Here is a 19705-nt window from a genome sequence, read left to right as displayed (position 1 = left end):
TTTATATGGTAAAATCATACTTTTTACATAAAAAAACAATAACATTTTTACAAATACTTTACTATAAAATTACATATATTATCTTGTTAAATATATTAGAATTTTTACCATATATATATTAAGGTAACTATCCGCTAACCAATTAAGTTTAGTTTTTTACTGTTGCATTTTTACATTCTTTTACCGTAAAAAGTATGGATTTTGTTTTTTACAGTGATCTAGTTGCTGGGGTTTTCTGTGTGGGTGCTAGGAGGTTGCTCAGTGGCCCAAGTCAAAAGAGCCCACCCCACATTAAATCTCTATGATTTTGTTTTTTAGCTTTTCATCGTCTGCCAGCCAAAAATCGCAAGTCTGATTGACAGAAAAGTAATATCACACTTCTACTCAATAAGCACCATGTTTTGAAGTATCATGCATGTCCGTAGTACAAATGGTGCGGGATGAGTTGCGTACCAAAACTGAACAATACTTAGGGTTGGGGTTAGGTTCAAATCCCTAACCCTAAGTGTGTGCAAATGTATAAGTTATCCTTTTTTTATTTTATGTTTTAGCAAACATCACTTATTATTATTGTATTATTAATGCATTCAAACTGGATTAGAATGTTGGTGGTTTGCTTGCAAGTAATTCTTGCAAAAATAACAACTGTTGGACCCCAACGGTCTAGCATTAACAGCTACCAAAACGACGATTGAGTAATATCAAAGACAGCAGTGTTTAAAACACTATTGCATTTGGTGAATTAAAGCAGTGACTAAATGGAAAGACCTGCAGAGAGTGGTATTTCACTCCAAAATAAGTATTAGACTGAAATGTTACAGTGCGGTGCCCACAAACAGAGGGATGACTGCACAGATCTGCTGTTGAAAACTTCGCTGTTGATGAGAAAGGCAAGCAAAGGAGGCGCACAGTCTGTTATGTGAAATCCTTTCCACAGGGACACTATTGCAACAGGACCATGATGTTTTCCACTGATATTTCTTAAGAACGTCTCTTAAACGCCAAGTCTGAACCAAAATGTGAGGCCAAAAAATTTCACATGAATCAGAAACTCTCGTATCTAATACATTTATGTACCTACACTAGCAGTCAAAAGTTTGAACACCATCACATTCTTTATTATTACTATTTTTGCAGATTTTAGAATGATAGTGAAGTCATCAAAACTATGAAATTGAAAGGTTGAGAATGATGTAGTGCCCAAACATGTCAAACAAATCAAAACTCTCTTATATTTTTAGCTTCTTCAAGTAGCTGTCATTTGTCTAGATTACAGCTCTGCAACACTGATCTGTTCATCCATTAAAAACCCATTTTTGAGCGGGGGCCTGGGTAGCTCAGTGGTAAAAGCTAGTTTGAATCCCAGGGTGTGTTGAGTGACTCCAGCCAGGTCTCCTAAGCAACCAAATTGACCCGGTTGCTAGGGAGGGTAGAGTCACATGGGGTAACCTCCTCATGGTCGCTATAACGTGGTTCGTTCTCGGTGGGGCGCGTGGTGAGTTGAGCGTGGATGCAGCAGTGGATGGCGTGAAGCCTCCACATGCACTATGTCTCCGTGGCAATGCGCTCAACAAGCCACGTGATAAGATGTGCGGGTTGACGGTCTCAGACGCGGAGGCAGCTGGGATTCGTCCTCCACCACCTGGATTGAGGCGAATCACTACGCAACCACGAGGACTTAAAAAAAAAAAAGCACATTGGGAATTGGGCATTCCAAATTGGGAGAAAAAGGGAAAAAAACAAAAACATTTTTGCTTTGTAAAAATGTATATGTAGGCTCAATTTATATTTGTCTACTCTGCAAAACTAAATTCAAGCATTTAAGCATAAGCCTTTAGATAGGCTTTTTAAAATCACGACACACATAACTCAGTCGAGAGTGTCCAAACCTTTGACTGGTAAATGTATCAATCAAAATCAAGCAAGAAAGGAGTAGTGTTGGGTTCGAGTTCACCTTAGTTGAGTCCGAGTCAAGTCCGAGTCTTCAAACAATCGAGTCCGAGTCCAAAAGGGGCCGAGTTGGACTCAAGACCGAGTCCATAACAGGCCAAGTCCGAGTCGAGTCCGAATTAATCTGTTCATGAATCTGAATTCAAATTGTAACCTTAAACTCAACATCAATATTTTAAGCCTATTTTAACTTTCACAACTAAGAAAAAACAATAGTCAATATAAATGTAACAAAAACACCTCGATATTTTATGATAAGTTTCCTGCTGAACAAACTTCAAAGTGTTTTCAGAATGAAAGCATATGCTTTAGGTGTATGAAGACAAAACTGTGCTTCAACACACTTATTGCGTTCTGTTGACATTTCAGTTATTTGTTACTTTTCCCCTCAACTCAAACATAGACTAAAGAAAGTGAAAGCTGCGTTAGTCATTAAAACCAGAGTTATTATTGTTTCAAATTGTTTTGTTTTTTCATTTTAGTTTAGTTTTATCTAAAATGATCCCTATCTAAAGAAATAATATATACTGAGATTTCTTTTTTGTCTCTATCTGCTGACTGGTTTGGGAAAATAATGAGTCAACACAGTAGTAATTAGCACTCGCTGAGAAGTTACATCTCACGATTTGACTGCAAATGCTACATCCGAAAACACTGGTAAAGCCCACTGATAATATTAGGGCCATTTAACATGGACATGATTGTTAATTCGCGGAAACGTGGGGCAGTTCTACAAGGGATCATAAAAATGTATTTAGTACTACCTTGAAGAAGCTATTTAACAACAGATACTCACATATGTTCCACAAGACAAAATGGTAACTGAATTTAAACAAATGATCTGGTTCAAAAGTTTACATTCCCTTGGTTCTTAAAGGATTACTTCACCCAAAAATGAAAATTCAGTCATTGTAACACACCCCTGTGTTGTTATAACTCCATATGATTTTCTTTCTTTTTCTTAACACAAAGAAAGAAATTGTGAAAAAAACTAAATGTGCTCAATGATGTCACACAATGGCAGTTTATGGTGATCACTTCTTCAAGCTTCAAAAGAATGCAAAAATATAATTAAGAAGTCTAACAAATTATTGTATGCGACTCATGACTTGTTCTCAAGAAATACGGTAAGGTTTTGGTGAGAATCAAACCGAAATCTGATGCATTATTAAGTGAAACTCTTCACCGACTGTTGATCTCCTGTGCGCGTTCATGAGACAAGACTGCATGAGAGCAAACCCTTTAATATGGTGTGTTGCTTTCTCTATGATCAATGGCTGCTTGTGTAATAATTGTTCATGAGTCCCTGCTTTGTCCTGAGGTGTGAAGCTGCCCACTTTTCTTGAGAAAAATACTGTACATTCTTTGGTTTCCCAGCATCTTCTGCACATTTGAGTTCTTCCCAACAGTGGCTAAATGATACAGACATCCAGCTTTTGACACTTACGGCAACTGATGGACACATACACAACTATTACAAAAGGTGCAAACATTCATTGATGCTCAAGAAGGTAACACAGAACCAAGGGGATGCAAACTTTTGAACAGGATGAAAGGGGTGTGAAAACTTATAGGCCTAAAATAAAAGGGGTATGCAAACTTCTGCAATATATAGTTTGTGAAAATGTATATTTCATTTTATATTTTGTTTTTCACTATTTAACCACATTTTTTAATTTACAAAATTCCATGTAGCCTATTCTATCCATATAATGTTATATTGCATGTGTAATTATGAGTTGACTTGTCATGTCAGGTACACATTTTAACACAAAATTCACAACACTGGAACCTAAAATTCAAAATACAATCCCCACATCTCAACATTTAAAGGAACGTTCCGGGTTCAATACAAGTTAAGCTCAATCAACAGCATTTGTGGCATAATATTGATTATCACAAAAATTAATTTTGACTCGTCCCTCCTTTAAAAAAAGCAAAAATCTGTGTTACAGTGTGGCACTTACAATGGAATTGAATGGGAAAATGAAAGTAAATGTGGCCAATTTTTGGAGGGTTTAAACAAAGAAAAGTGAAGCTTATAATTTTATAAAAGCACTTAAATTAATTCTTCTGCTAAAACTCATGTATTATTTGAGCTGTAAAGTTGTTTAAAATGTCGTTTTTACAGTCGTTTTAGGGTTTGGTGACATTACATCGTCATGGCAATGAAGTTGCAAAATTGGATATAACTTTACACTGAAATGGTTAGTAAGTGATTTTTATCACACTAAAATCATGTTTACATGCATATCCTTTATGTCTTCTGGCTATTCTTTTGAAACAGTGAGTATTGAAACGTTACAAATTGTTCACATTCACTTCCATTGTAAGTGCTTCACTGTAACCCAGATTTTAGCTTTTTATAAAGAGAAGGGACGAGTCAGAATTAATTTTGTGGTAATCAACATTATGCTACAAATACTGTCGGTTGAGCTTAACTTGTATTGAACCCGGAATATTCCTTTAAGAAATCTTTCTAATGTACAAAACTTTTGAAACAGTATTCGGACTCGAGTCTGAACTTGAGTACCCCAACTCTAGAAAGGAGTGCTTAAAAGTTTTTTAAAGATCACAAAGAATAGTGGCTTCTTAAAGTATAAACCATTTTCTGAAGAAAATTCATTAAAATATCAAAGTTCACCAACCAGTTTGTTAATATTTCATATTTCTCTTTCGGGGACACATGCTAGTTTAAAATGTTATACACACTATAGATGCATGTGCTGTAATGGAAAAGGCGATCGTTTAAAAACAGAGAAAGCGCACAAGCAGAACCTGCTTAACAACATTCACTGGCATCTGCGCGTTACTCACAGATTGACAGACAGACTAAACTGTAGCAAGAAATGACTTCTGTTTCCTCGTAACATTCCCAATGGCAATTCTGCGAATGATTAAGCTTCAAAATCTGATAAAAGGGTGTAACCCTAACTCTTCTTTCATGCTGATAGATATTTTTCTATAGAGTTTCAGCACTCAACCTATGTACGTGTCACATGCACAACCTAAGCACAAATATAAAACATTATACAAATGTGATTAGAATGGATAAAATGGCACACAGAAAAAGCTATATCATTATTCATTATAAGTAAAAAAAATAAAATAAAAAAAATAAGCTGAAGTAGCTGAAGATCAAATCATAAAAATTATGATTTGATCTTCAGCTACTTCAGCGTTTTTTTTTTTTTTTTTTACTTTTTTAGTACGTTAAGGACCAATTCAGCCAAAAATGAACATTCTGTCATTATTTTCTCACCCTCATGTCATTCTAAACCTGTATGCTGTTTCTTTGTGGACCACAAAAGGAGAATTTTTAACAATCTTTATGCTGCTCTATTACAATGACAGTTCAGTGACCACGGCTGTAAAGCTCCACACTATAGCTTTGTGTGAGGAACAGACCAAAATTAAAGATGTTATTCAGCAAAAATATGGCAGAGGGAAAGATTTTCATTGACTAACGCTTATTTTCCACACAAAGCTCCAGCATGACTTCAGACGAATGTCTTTTCCAGTTGTTTGTGAACATAGCTAAAAAAACAGAGCATAACTAGAAAATATATTTATAATGACTTTCAAAACTTGTAATTCAATTAATAACATGATATGCAGATTAATTAATCAAATGAATCACAGTTAATCGCATATATAAATATTTGCTGAGAAAGGCCTTCAAATAACAATAATTTCATATATAATGATTAAATAATTTAGTAATATATTTTAATACTTATTTTAATAAATATAATATATATTATAAATATAATAATTCAGATAATTAAAGTGCATTACATTATTGTGAAATACAAGTAAAGCACTGATAAGAAAATATAAAAGCTGGCTTAAAGGCAATATATTGTTTATTTAAATATTAAACATAAGCCTATCATTAGCCTACAGTCCACAGCAATCCATTTTGAAATTGCATTCATCAATCTGTCTGAGATAGATTTATTATAAGGATACGTCAATGTACGCATGCATCAGACGGACGCTTTAAAGACTCTTAATTTGCGTCACATTTATTTGTGCCATAAACGCAGCATTTTTTGGCCACTGTGTCAAGTTCAACTTAGTCTGAAACTTAGAAAAACACGTCTCGATATTCCTGCTTTAGAACTGCGCTCTGTCCAGCTGTGTTTGAATGAAAGAACGTGTCCTCATCTCGTGCTGTCGCTAGTGTCAAGCAAACCTGAGTGTGGTTTGTTGTCTGTACAGCTGTGTGTTGCCTACACAGCTGGAGTTTTGCTTACTGCCCGCTGCTGAAAACAGGTGGCACTTCAAGCTGAAATTGCTCCGATGGTACTCCTTATTACATGGAGACATGATTAATTGCATACATTTTTTAATGCGTTATATTTTATATTATTAATCACACTAAATTAATGGGCTAAATCGACAGTCCTATTATTTATATTCATTCAGGAAATTTCCATGATTTTGTATTTTTTTTTAAATTCATTTTCATGACCTTTCCAGACCTGGAAATAAAAATAAAAAAACATTTCTGATAGTTTTCCATGCCTGTAGGTACCTTGTATGGTGCTTTTATGGTGTTTTCTTGTCATTTTAGGAGCTTGACAGCTGATGAGCTGAATAAATGTTCTTCAAAACTTCTCATTTTGTGTTTCATGGAAAAAAAATAAAATAAATAACAGCACACATGTTTAGAATGAAACCAGGGTGAGTAAACAATAACAGAATTTACATTTTTGGTTGAACTATTCTTTTAAGCCATACACAGGGCTTCACCTTATTAAGTTTACAACCGTCACCTGATGCAACACTTTCCTCAGATATAAAGATGGAGGTGTTTGTGTGGGGGCAGCTTTGGTTCTGAGGAGGGGGAGTACCAACCGTGACCTCAAAGCTTTGTCATGGTGAGCAGAAGATCTCGGCACAGTTATGATTACCTCCATACTGAAGTCTGACCCCTGCCCTCTCATTATGAGTCTTTTCCCAGACAATAAATATGTCTGGCCGCCTACTCGGCTGGTACTGATTTTGCGATGCATGCATGTGCCACTTTGATGGAGGTGTCACGGTGTACACGTTTCTGACCACATTTTTAGGTAGGCTGGCATAGATCCCTCAACCGTGGCACGAGTGGACCCTGATTTATTTTAATTTTTTTAAAGAAGACAAAAATGAGCTCATTGGGGAAATTCTTCACACTTCTTTTGATCTGAGTGTTTGCACTGCATGCATAAGAAAAGAAAGCAATTCATTACAGGGATCCTTATTAGCATTTATGATGCTTAAATGCACACTCTCTTTTGCTTTAGAATAGAGATGCAATTTTTTATATATATCAAGATTTTTTTGTATTATAAATCTCTCTTTTAGCCTGTGATGAGTGAATAATGACTAACACACACTTAAGCACAATAATTTATCATTATTTCATAAATGAATTTTTTTAATCAACATAAACATTTTAGGTTAAACTTTTTTTTTTAAGCGTTTCACCACTTTTGATAAACTTTTTGCCTTCTCTATTGTATACATAGAGACACTGTATGTAAGAGCATAGGACGTCATACTGCAAGACACTGCTGAAACTGCTTGACATTTCATATCGCATACCCATAACACAATTGAACTAGAATGGCTGCTTGACATATTATCATGTAATTTAATTACGATATTATTTCACTTTCACAACACTTTGGTTAAGACCTGACCTGACCATATGTCAAGTTTCAATTCACTGTTATAAAAGGAACATAAACTTTGCAGCTACGCCATGAGATGTAAAAAAAGAAAACACATTCAACAAAAATTGCCAAAAAGACTATAGCTCACCCTCAGTGTTGTTCTTGATGTTAAATCTTTGTTGATTTAGGTTAATAAACTGAACTGTGCGCACTGAACTTTTGACTTAAGCGAATGAGCAAGTGAGTGGCTATTTCTGTGGTTATATTAAGTTTATCAGGAACTGGAAGATTTTTTTTTTTTTTTGCCCAGTTTTGATACTTCACAGCCTCAGCAAAAGTGCAGACAGCTAACTATCATGTGGTCCTGCTATGAGGTGTAAGGCTAGCCAGATGACTTCCTGTTGCTTCATGCTAACTCAAAACTTTGCTGGTTCCACTTCTCTTCATAGAACCGCATCAGATATGGAAACATTCTTCAAGTAAATGGACATGAAGAGGCAGAAGTAAAATTAGGCTTTTAACAGAACATGCATGATATGCTTTCAGTTGTCTTAAGGAACAGTTCACCCAAATATGTCAATTCGGTCATTATTTACTCCCCCTCATTTTCCAAAGAACACAAATGTAGACATTTTTCAAGGAGAATCTTTTACACTGCTCTTGCAATAGGACAGTTCAGTGACATTTGTCAAGCTCCAAAAGGGTCAAAAAATAAAAATAGCCTGTGTGACTCTTGCAATATTTTCTGAAGCCAAATAGCTTTGTGTGAGGAACAGATTTTAACCCTTGTGCGTCTAAAAAAAAGTTACTCAGAGGTCCTTCAAGGACAAAAATGTCCACGTCAAAAAACTGCCATAATAATATTATATATTAAGGTTATTTTCCACTTTCAATTAATTATTTTTTTTAACCAACATCAGTCCTGATCATAACTACCAAATATTCATTCATTTTCAGGATTTTAACCCTTTAAATGCCAGTTTGTTTATATAATGCCACTGTTGTTTTTTATGAAAAAAAATAAAATAAAATAAAATAAAAAAAACACAACAAATGAATTATTTTCCATATGCTAAGAGGATTATCACAGTCGGGGATATGTCAATGATTAGCAACAACATTGATTTTGATGCATAATTTTTTTGTGTGCAGTGTCAGATTTAAAAAAAAAAAAAAACCCTCACACTCAGGACCTTAGAGGACAGAAAAGTCTGCGCCATAAAAATATTATATATTCATATTATTTTCCACTTTCAAGACTGATCAGTCCGGATCATAACTACCAAATATTCATTCATTTTCAGGATTTTAACCGACCCACACACATTCTCAATACACACATAAAAAACACACTCTGACATCAATACCAACACACCCACACAATTTTAGCTGCATTATTTATTCAATTGGCCTGCAGTGCTCTATAATACAGCAAACAGAAAATAGGAAAAAAGCATGTACTTGCTCCATAGGCTAAACATGAGAAAATGGACCACCTGGTGGAAAATATAAAACAATTTAATTTTGAAGCCAAGGCTCCAGAATGAAATATGATTCTATTATCATAGAATTCATTATTTTTAACAACAAAATTTTGGTCTGCTCCTCACACAAACCTGTCATATAGCTTCTGAATACTTTAACACAGCACACAAGTCATATGCACTACTTTTACTGTGTTCTTTTGACCTTTTTTGGAGCTTGAGAACCCCCAGTTACTACGAAATTTGCTGTATGGAAAGAGATGGATAAACATTCTTCAAAAATACTTTTGTGTTCCACTGAAAAAAATAATAGCATATGGGTTTGGATAGAATGACACATGGGTGAGTATAATAATGGAATTTTTATTTTTAAGTGAACTATCTTTTAAAAAATGTGTATAATCTGAAAATAAGTGTGGATTGATTACTGCAATCATGGCATTTTTTCAGCCTTGACATGAGTGGACTTTTATGATAAAAAGGGGACTTCAAATATGTATAATTTGTAATATTAAGCACTGATAGACACACACCAACAGCCACAAACTACCATCCAATTCAGTGGATTCCAAATCTCAAATTCAAATTCATCTGCAGATTAATCTAGAAAAAGTTTCAACATTAAAATAAATAAATAAATAAATAAATAAATAGCCATTTGACTGAGCTCTGGACAGAAAATAAGTTCTGATATTCAACCCAAACACTCACGAGGGACTTTTGCAAATTGAATGCTGAATTGTGAAGCTTCTTAAGAATTTCAGCTTGCACAACATCTAAGGACATGAACTTTCTCCCAATTACTTTTAATAGGAATGGGTTAATAGTGGATGACTCTCCTGAGGGCTTGTGGAGCTTCCTAAACGGATAAGGAAGGAACATGCTCTCTGTCAAGGCCTCCGCAATTCACTATAGCTACAAAACCCGTGAAATGAGAGGAAGGGTCTTCCCTGTTCCTCGATCTTGACAGGAAAGGGGGGAAAGGTTAGTTGTGGTCACATTATGACTAAAACCATGCACTAATGTTGCTAATGTGTAAGATCTTTGGGAAAGGTTCCCAAAAATCAGAATGTTTAGTGTCTTTTTTGACATTGGAACTTGAGTATGAATTACAACCCTTGATATCACCTCTGAAACCATAGGGGCTTCTGGACTTCACCCTAAGTGATCTGTTTTATTTCATACACTTGTTTATGGACGTTGTTACATTATGTCACAGTTGTAATTATACGCCATTGGGGCAAAAGATAAGAATATACCCTCAAATTTGGCTTCATTCATCTTAAAACACAAGCCCAATGTACCTACACATATTGTCACTTTGACTTATATGCAGTTATTCATTTATGCATAATTCGTAAAGCCATTTTTAAAATTACTTTAATTTAAAAATGTATTTCTTTTCTATATAAATCTTTTGTAATTTGTGTTTTATGTTCTGCCCATGTTCCATGAATAAGGTTCAATGTATGTATTAGTAAAGCTGAGATACAAATGTGTTAACGTCACATAATATGAACTTAACAACTCGTGCTTTAGTTTGACTGATGCAAGATTTTAATGCAGTTTTTGTTCAGAGAATTATAATATCAATATTTAGTCTATATACATGCTGTCTATATGTTTACTGTCTATATATAGTCTTTATGTTTTAGTTGCAATGTACATTGTCTTTGGAAGACATCATGTTCAAATGCATTTACAATTCCAGTGTAATTTTCCATGTACTTGAAATATCAGTACAAAACATGCTTATGTTTGATTGGTTAAAAATGCTTGCTAAGATAATCCTGCCTACACTAGTACCCACTTTATATCCAACCCTACCCAAAACCGTACCCTAAACCAACCCCTGCTCCTAAACCTACCCGTACCTCAACTTCAGTAGCAACAAATGTAAATCTTGTAACAATTTTGCAAAACAACATGTACTGTAGTTGCACAATTAATACATCGTATTGTAGGTATATTAAATGTTAGATGATAGTAGTAAAGGACACCTAATATAAAGTGGGGCCAAAAAAACTCAAGCATTGTTAAATAAGCCTTAAAAGGAATGTTCCGGGTTGAATACAAGTTAAGCTAAATCAGCAGCATTTGTGCCATGTTGATTACCACAAATATGAATTTCGACTCGTTCCTCCTTTTCTTAAAAAAAAAAAGAAGCAAAAATCTGGGTTACAGTGATGCACTTACAATGGAAGTGAATGGGTGTAACGAGCAATAGTGAGACAAACAGACCCAAGAGCAGAAGAACAGTTCAAAGGATTTAATAACAACAAATATGAGCAGTCACTGAGTTGTGGAATGTCGAAGATCCCGGCACCGGCTGCAGCATCAGGAAGCGATCTCCGAATAGCGAGCGCGCCATGGCCGCGCAAGGGGCAATCCATGAACAGTGTGTTCATAGGATGAGTGTGTGCATTGTGGAAGTCAGGAATAGATTCATAGAAGCTTAGTGAAGTGCAGAACAACGCCCGGCAGGGTAGGGCAATGTTACTCCCGACACGCGGGCAGAGACGAGGTATCCTCCGTGGAAGACCAGCTGACACGCAGCAAAACTGGAAGGCAACCTCACACCCGACACGCGGGCAACCAACAGATACATGAGACAGGACCAACTAGGCAGAGAGAGTGAGGTTAGTACTCAACATCAAACAACAATGCTCAAACACTCAGTCAACACTGAGCAACATTAAACATTCAACATTTAACCATCCAGCAAAGGACATGACACACGAGGGAATTAAAATTGGCATGAACAAACAAGGAACAGGTGCCACTCGCCAGCTGAAAGTTGGCATGATCAGCGTTCCCATGGAAACAATCAGGGTTCCCATGGAAACGCTGATTCCGCATGCCAGCGGCACTTGAAACACATGAGGAACATCAACACGTTTGGAACAAAACAAACAGAGAACAATGATGCCACAGTCCTCGTCAGACAAAAACCCAACCTGACAAGGTGACAGGACCGTGACATCACCGGAGAGTGCACGCTGGTAACTCGCGCACGACGGTCACTAACAACCGGACCCGTGCACTCACACAAAGAACGTGAACGAAACACAAGACAGACAGGGGACGATAATGCCATGGTCCCGCCAGACAAACCCAAACTGACAAGGTGACAGGACCGTGACAATGGGGGCCACAAGACATAAAAGATATGCGTGTAAACATGATTTTAGTGTGATAAAATCACTTACTAACCTTTTCTGTGTAAAGTTATAGCAAATTTTACAACTTCGTTGCCATGACGATGGAATGTCAACAAACCCTAAAACGACTGTAAAAACGACATTTTAAACAACTTTACAGTTCAAATAATACATGAGTTTAGACAGAAGAATTAATGCAAGTGCTTTTATAAAATTATAAGCATCACATTTCTGTGTTTAAACCCTCCAAAAATTGGCCACATTCCCTGTCATTGCCCCATTCACTTACACTGTAAGTGCCTCACTGTAACCTCAATTTTTGCTATTTTTAAAGAAAAGGAGAAACGAGTCAAAACATATTTTTGTGGTAATCAACATTATGCCACAAATGCTGTCGACTGAGCTAAACTTGCTTTGAACCTGGAACATTCCTTTAATGTTATGTTAAATATAAATCCTTTAATTTATATGCACCAGATTTGAAGACAAAAATCAGTAAATCAACCCAAATAAACAATTGAGGTAAAGTGTCCACAAGTGCACGCAGTATACAACCCACAGATGTTCATGCCATGCATGCAATAGTGCCATAACTAGTTCTTGGAACTGAAGTTCCAGTCCATTGAATTGCAAAACTCAGGAGGAGCCTGTGGATAAGGTGTGGCTTATGGCCTCTAATGAACGAAAAGCTTCTATTTAATCATGGAATCTGTGTATGGACACGTGAAGATAACACACTTATGTGTAACTGGGCCTTTTCTAAAGAGATGCAATCCATCATCCTAGGGTTGAAACCAAATAGCGTAACCACTCCTGTATATATGCATGAAAAAAGAAAAACACGTCAAAAAAACACATGTTGCTCAGTCAGCATTCTATATATTAAAAAATCTCTAAAGATGACACTTGTTCAGTCCTGTCCATGAGCTACAGAAGTCACTTTTGGTATCATTATTTGTCAGTGCACCACAACTGATTGAGCAAAGTGCGATAATTTGTCAGCAGCCTTTCGCAGCACAATGTGACAAGCTGTTTACCATTAAGATCAATATAAACACGGTTTTGCTGCTTTTTCCACACCTTACATGACAACAAAGCAAAGTCAATCACGTTGTATGTCAGTTATATAACAGTTAAGACTGTCTCATTCAAAATGGCTAGATTTGTTCCACTCTCTATATATATATATATTCTATGAGCTTTAAAACGTTGGCCTCAAAAAGTTTGGACACTTAAGCCACATTAAAAATGTACGAAAATCTTTGCATCATTTAATAAAATATCTAAGCAATTGGAATTTATTTGAAAGAGAGCACATGCATGCGTTTTAAGAAAAACATTTCACAACAATATGTAAATTAAAAAAACGTATATACCGTTCAAAATGTTAAAGTATCTGGATATTTTCTTGTTGTCAAACAATAGTGGAACATGTCCATAATATAGGGACACCAGTGTGAACTTGAAGATAACTAACTTTATACATCCATTACTAATCAAATTGGGACCAGTTTGTTTAAATTACAGAATGGCTCAGAAAAGTCAAGATATTTCTGAGAAAGGCTTTAATGTTGTTTGTAGATGCCACCTGGTTTAATATTTTGTTACCTGCTGTAATGCAATGACATGCATACAATTTAAGTGTGAATTAAGTGTCCATAATTTTGGGGCCACTGTGTAATATGTAAATACACAAACGCACGTGCACACAAAGTATGGTCCCAACATAAATCTCAAACATGAAGTCGCATCACAACAACACACACAATTACATGCATACATTTGATCAATCTGATTGCAAATGATTTTTACATTTCAATTTCCAGTTTGTTTTTTCCCCCCTCCTACACGTATGATTACTCACAGCACAAAAGATCAGGGCATCATAAATCTAAGCTGAACAAATTACAATTCTGCCCTTTGATTAACTGGTGGTAAAGCAGAATTAAATATGACAACTTCACATTAATTTCACAATTTGTGTAATGCATCACCAATGTCATAAGGTTCTTTGATTTCCTTAAATAACCGAAGGCCAGACATTTTGCATTAGCTGCTATTTGTGACTGTCACAAGAATCTGACTTTAGTTCTTGAATTAAACAATGCTTACATTGGCAAAGTTCATTTCTTTTTTTTTTTTTTTTATGGTTAATACAATTGTTGTTATGATCATACATAACATAACGCCAACTTCCGCCAACAGATGGCAACTTTTATTTATGTTTAAAGAGTGATAAAACTTAGTCACATGCTATGACCTACATCTTGGCAGATTATGAATTAACTGAAATTCATATTGCGCAATCTCAACAATCAAATCAATATAAAAAAGCCTGTTTTACATCCCAGATTACAATCACTATGTCAATTGCAAGTGAGAGAGTATGATTGTGTGTCTAACTGTCTTTTATAACTGCAAGCAGACAGTGCCACAGTTGGTAAAGAATGTATATATATGGATTATCTCTATTAAGCCAAAATAATCATAGTTGCCCTTTAAGAACACTTAAAATTTAGTAAACCTCCTATGTGCTGACAATACTGGACATTACAGTTGAAGTTGTGTTTAACATGGGAAATCACTGAATGCCAAATCAAATTATTTTATTCTAAATCACTCCTTAAATTTTGAGCTGCTTTAAATTTCCACAAGCAGCAGTCAGTAGCATGTACTGTCATTTGCATTCACATGTGCTCTGTAAAAACTTGAAGCTTTAAGTCTGCAGTGTAACAGCCAAATGCTTTCTACGGAATAACATCTTATTATTACCCGATACATCTAACTTTAAAATACTGATCTGCTTTTTTAAAAAAAAAAAAAATAAAAAAATAAAAAAAAAAAAATAGTCTGTTAGATTTGACAGCAATTTTAAGTGACATAACTCACTCATAAATCTCAGCCACAGAACACGGCATTTGCTTGTTACTGATTGTTCAAATCTGTGACACGCGTCTATTTAACGCACAAGCTTAACACATTCCAATTTAAGTCACACATCAGCTGAACTCAGGCGTAAACTTTACGCAACTAATTAATATAGAGCGATATTATAAGGACGCATATAAGACGTTTAATCTGCGTTTCACACTTACCTGGAGTAAATGATGGGTTTTTAATATTGAACCGCCTGTGCAACATAAATATTGCATAAATTACCACTAAACGTTGTGTGTAGCTAAGGAGGGTTCACCTGCTGCTCACTAGAGGTGGTCTTGAACTGCACTGACCTGTGGAGATCTCTTGAAGGTTTCAAATGACGCCAAAGATGATGTTTCCTGCTAATATCAACACAAACTCTGCTCTTCTCTGTGTGGTTTGCAGAGGTTTTCCAGCAGTCCGCGTGCGCTGACTTTATCCCTCCTCAGCAGCTGTGTTCAACAGGTTTGGGGTGATATGGACTGGGTTTCAGATGCAGGAGTCAGTTCTTAAGCTCTATAAAGCGCATGGATGCGCTGGGCACGTAGACTCTATGGCCGTGTCTCAAAGCCTAGTGAGCTTCCTATCTAGACAGAATTCTTGGATGTCCCAAGCGTGTTTCACACGCACCGTCAGCTCGAATGCGCCAATGAATCCCAGTGTTTAACATGTTTATTAAGTCTAATAAAGATTTTAAGATAATTCGTCCATTTTTTATATTAAAGATGCTAAAAACGCTCCTTTGTTGCCCAAAATTGATTTTAAATACTAAAGATTTTCAAATGCTACACGCCCCTTTGATGCCCAAAGATGATTCTAAAGACTCAACATTCTCTAAATGATTGAAAATTAACGGTTGATTAAGGTTTCTAAAGATACCCCAAAATGCTGTCTAGTTAGGCAGCTCCATACGTTATAAGACACAACCACCCTATTTCTCCTCCCATCTGGAACACCTTTGGAACACATGGAGCAATGCGGAAGAGCCAATGAAATCTCCGCCAAACTAGCTGTATTACGCTGTTAACTATACAGCACAGACTACCTTTTTACTCCAGATGTTGTTTCAGGCACGAGATCGAGATTTATAATTCTTTACCCGATTGTTTACATTATCTTACCCTTAACTAAAACGTAATATATATATATATATATATATATATATATATATATATATATATATATATATATATATATATATATATATATATATATTATTTTTTCTCACATTTTTTCCCCCTCACATTTTAGAATAATAGTAAAGTCATCAAAACTATGGAATAACATAAATGGAACTATGGGAATTATGTTGTGACTAAACAAAATCCAAAATAAATCAAAACTATGTTATATTTTAGCATCTTCAAAGTAGTCACCCTTTGCCTAGAATTTGCAGAAATGTATTCTTGACATTTTCTCAACCAACTTCTTGAGATATCACCCTGGGATGCTTTTTAAACAGTATTGAAGGAGTTCCCATCTATGTTGGGCACTTATTGGCTGCTTTTCTTTATTAGTTGGTCCAAGTCATCAATTTCAAAAATGTTTATTTTTTTTTTTATTATTATTTATTTATTTATTTTTATTAAATTTTAGTTTTATAATGAAATAAATTAATATAGTGGCACAATTATATTTTTGTCTACAAAACTAATTTTTAAACATTTAAGCATACACCTTCAGATCAAAAGATTTTTAAGATTATGAGAAACATTTCAGTCATGTTTCAAAACTTTTGACCGGTAGTTTATATGTTTATATATATATATATATATATATATATATATATATATATATACACACACACACATACTACCGTTCAAAAGTTTAAGGTCACTTACTCATTCTTTATTTTTATTTTTTTTCACATTTTAGAATAATAGTCATCACAACTATGGAATAATAGAAATGGAAATATGGGAATTATGTTGTGACTAAAAAAATCCAAAATAAATAAAAACTGTGTTATATTTTAGCATCTTCAAGGTGGCCAAACTTTGCCTAGATATATATATATATATATATATATATATATATAGATATATATATATATTACGTTTTTGTTAAGGGTGAGATGGTAAACAATGGGGTAAAGAATTATAAATGCTAATATCCAATGTTTAAACACGATTGATTGTTTGTATCTGTGCCACCTTTCCATTTGGAATGTCTGTAAGTTAAGTGTCCTGACTGCAGTAGGTAACAACACTGATGAATACAGAATTTTAAAGGGATCGGTCACCCAAAATGAAAATTCTCTCACCATTTACTCACCATCATGCCATCCCAGATGTGTAAGACTTTCTTTCTTCTCCTAACACAGGGATTTTTAGAAGAATATTTAAGATCTGTAGGTCCTCAAAATGCACGTGAATGGGTACCAACATTTTGAAGCTCCAAAAAGGACATAAAGGCAGCATAATTTAATCCTTATGACTCCAATGGTTAAATCTATATCTTCAGAAGCAATATGATAGGTGTGGGTGAGAAACAGATCAGTTCTTTTTTATTATAATTTCTCCTCCCTTTCCATGGGTGGGGATATGCACGAAAAATGCAAATCACCAAAAATGAAAGAAGAATGTGAAAGTGAAAGTGAAAGTGGAGATTGACAGTAAAAAAGGACTTAAATATTGATCTGTTTCTCACCCACACATATCACAACGCTTCTGAAGATATAGATTTAACCATTGGAGTCGTAAGGATTACTTTTCTGCTGCCTTTACGTGCTTTTGGAGCTTCAAAATTTTGGCAACCATTCAACTGCATAGTGAGGACCAACAGAGCTGAGATATTCTTCTAAAAATCTTTGTGTTCAGCAGAAAAAAGAATGTCATACACATCTTGGATGGCATGAAGGTGAGTAAATGATGAGATCATTTTCATTTTTGGGTGAACTATTCCTTTAAGGCAATTGGAACTGGGATTAGGCTATAATTAACAGAACTGAAAACCTTATGAATTGGTCGTAATAATTTTGTGTAATTGCTTGAAGTCAAAAAGTCTCCAAAATTCTTATAATATACAGAGTGCCCAGTTTCTCTGTCTAAATGACTCTACTCTTTAATTTGTCATGAAAACTTTCTGCATCAAAGCCTTCATCACTGTAATAGCAAAGAGAGTAATCAAAAAAACAATGCAGTATGTGTCATTGCTTCACATGGTCACAAGTTTAGATAATGTGTAATAAAGATGTGGAAAAAGGCAAACAGGTTTGACTTAATGATAATCTCTTGCGTGAGATACGACTCATCAATCATATGACTGAGCAAAACCATTGAAAGTAAAAGGGCTGTTAGCACACAGACATGATGTCACAATAGTTCTGAAATAGTGAGGTAACAGGTTTTTTGTATTAGTGTTATTAGCAGGATTAGGATGTACATGCTAATACCAAACTCTAGAAATTACATTTAATAAACTAATTCTAATCAGTCAACCATTTTAAAGAGCTCATGACACCAAACTTCCATTTACCATCACTGACAACAAATTTGGAGTATGTATGTGTTGCAGTGACAGCTTTACACATTTACCTGATGGTAAAATGATGCTGAATCATAGCTTATCAGACACCTGTGGTTTTCCCTGTGTGTCATGAAAATGTAGATTTGTAACTGTATTATCAGACTTTTTTTAGTTTCTGAGATTCACACTTGAACACTGGCGGCCAAAGGTTTGGATGTACAGATTTTGCTCTTATGGAAAGAAATTGGTACTTTTATTCAACAAAGTGGCATTCAACTGATCACAATGTATAGTCAGGACATTAATAACGTGAAAAATTACTATATCAATTCGAAAAAAAATTCTACTTAAACTACTTCAAAGAGGTCTCATCAAAAAATCCTCCACGTGCAGCAATGACAGCTTTGCAGATCCTTGGCATTCCAGCTGTCAGTTTGTCCAGATACTCAGGTGACATTTCACCCCACGCTTCCTGTAGCACTTGCCATAGATGTGGCTGTCTTGTCGGGCACTTCTCACGCACCTTACAGTCTAGCTGATCCCACAAAAGCTTAATGGGTTTAAGATTCATAACACTCTTTTCCAATTATCTGTTGTCCAATGTCTGTGTTTCTTTGCCCACTCTAACCTTTTCTTTTTTTTCTGTTTCAAAAGTGGCTTTTTCTTTGCAATTCTTCCCATAAGGCCTGCGCCCCTGAGTCTTCTCTTTACTGTTGTACATGAAACTGGTGTTGGGCGGGTAGAATTCAATGAAGCTGACAGCTGAGGACATGTGAGGCGTCTATTTCTCAAACTAGAGATATCTGGGCCTTCCACATCTCTTTCTGTCCTTGTTAGAGCCAGTTGTCCTTTGTCTTTGAAGACTGTAGTGTACACTTTTGTATGAAATCTTCTGTTTTTTTTTTCCTTTGGCAATTTCAAGCATTGTTTAGCCTTCATTCCTTAAAATAATGATTGACTGACGATTTTCTAGAGAAAGCTATTTATTTTTTGCCATTTTTGAACTGATATTGACCTTAAGACATGCAAGTCTATTGCATACTGTGTCAACTCAAAAACA

General features: G+C 35.3%; 1 protein-coding gene across 3 annotated transcripts in view; it reads right to left on the bottom strand.

The window, feature by feature from the left end:
* The window catches only part of LOC127427834 (peroxisome proliferator-activated receptor gamma-like), a 41470-nt gene extending 25768 nt beyond the window's left edge, over positions 1-15702 (bottom strand). The window contains exon 1 of one of the 3 annotated variants that reach the window (XM_051675654.1): positions 15489-15702. The gene's annotated coding sequence lies outside the window, so the exon portion shown is untranslated. Of the gene's footprint in view, positions 1-7761; positions 7909-15353; positions 15372-15488 lie in introns of those variants that run through there. The other 2 variants (XM_051675653.1, XM_051675655.1) reach the window with 2 other exon arrangements.
* Positions 15703-19705: the final 4003 nt, after the last annotated feature.

The sequence above is a fragment of the Myxocyprinus asiaticus genome, chromosome 37 (assembly GCF_019703515.2).
Source record: "Myxocyprinus asiaticus isolate MX2 ecotype Aquarium Trade chromosome 37, UBuf_Myxa_2, whole genome shotgun sequence".
Classification (NCBI taxonomy): Eukaryota; Metazoa; Chordata; class Actinopteri; order Cypriniformes; family Catostomidae; genus Myxocyprinus; species Myxocyprinus asiaticus.
Note: the sequence above shows the minus strand (reverse complement) of the source record. Positions and strands in the feature narration are given on the sequence as shown.